The following is a 1,227-nucleotide window of genomic DNA, read 5'->3' as shown; positions in this document are numbered from 1 at the left end:
ACGATCGAGCATCCGTCCCGTTCGCTGGAACGAATGCGCGAAAAAACTCGACGGTTCTCGGGAAAACAATAAAGCAGTGGACGCCTCTAGAACCAAAAGAAAACCAATCAGCAAATTGTTCTCCGGAGACAGGAGAAGCAGTGGGAAGTTGGCCAGGCCTTCCCAGTGAGCGATGGAAGCTCCGGCTTCTCGGCTAGCTGAGCGGGCGATGGATGCTGCACGCTGCTCTGCTGTTCTTTCAGCTCTTCTTCCCGGGTGGAGAACTCCGCCCCAGCTTTATAGGCCTGATGACAAGCCCGGATTTAAGCCCTTTCAATTGGTCTGCTGGGTTCCCCACAGGGGCGGGGCTTAGGACATGGCCAGAGACCAAGCGGATGGGGTCTTCCCAGCACATGGCCAGGGGCCATACAGCAGGCCAAACAGGGGCTTTCCCAGATAGAAGGAAGAGTGCTTGGTGGCACCTATTGCTGGGCAGAGCTTGCAGAGCCCAGCCAGAGCGTGACATGCCCCCCTGCCGTCAAGCACTCGACTTAACATTTAAACATATACTACACCAATACAATATAAATACAAATTAATGCTTGATTACACATGATTAAAATTAACTAAAACCTTATTACCAAAACAAATAACATTATTAACAGTAAACAATAACTATAATGGGCTCGAGTGACTCCAGACAATCTGGGTCACTCCGAATAGCCAAAGTCGAAAGTGTCAGCCAAAGCCTCCTGGCCCTCATCCCCCAGTCTGCGCAGCTGGCTCTTTGTTAAGCCACTACAGCTTAAAAGGAAGCCAAACATGGCCCATTCGCGAGGGGATCAGTCTGGTGGTGGTCAGTGAGCTTGGAATATGCTACCACGGTCTCTCGAGGCAGCGACGTTGGTTCCTCCACCTGCTGATGGGGCGCTCTCCTCTTCCCTCAGCCGGAATGTGACCGTGGGGCTCCTCATCACACAGCCGAATGCAGCGGGGGTGAGGGAGAACGCCCATTCCTTCTCTCCGGCTGTCAGGGAGAGGTATCCTGACACCTCCATGCCTCGTGAGCTACCACTTGGTGGAAGGTTATATGGGCCTGTAGGTCTTCTGGGGTCGTCATCGATCGGTGGCCGCTACCCCATGGGCAGTGGGCAATTAGGCCCGCTTGTACTTTGTCTCCCTCCGCTGAGGATCCCATCCTCGTCGCCATGTGCGGGGCGCGAGCCAGGCTGTGGCTATAGCCCCAGG

This window comes from Gavialis gangeticus, unplaced genomic scaffold (assembly GCF_001723915.1).
Source record: "Gavialis gangeticus isolate Ggan-Ray unplaced genomic scaffold, GavGan_comp1, whole genome shotgun sequence".
NCBI lineage: Eukaryota > Metazoa > Chordata > Crocodylia > Gavialidae > Gavialis > Gavialis gangeticus.
The sequence above is the reverse complement of the archived record's forward strand: the minus strand, read 5'-3'. Positions refer to the sequence as shown.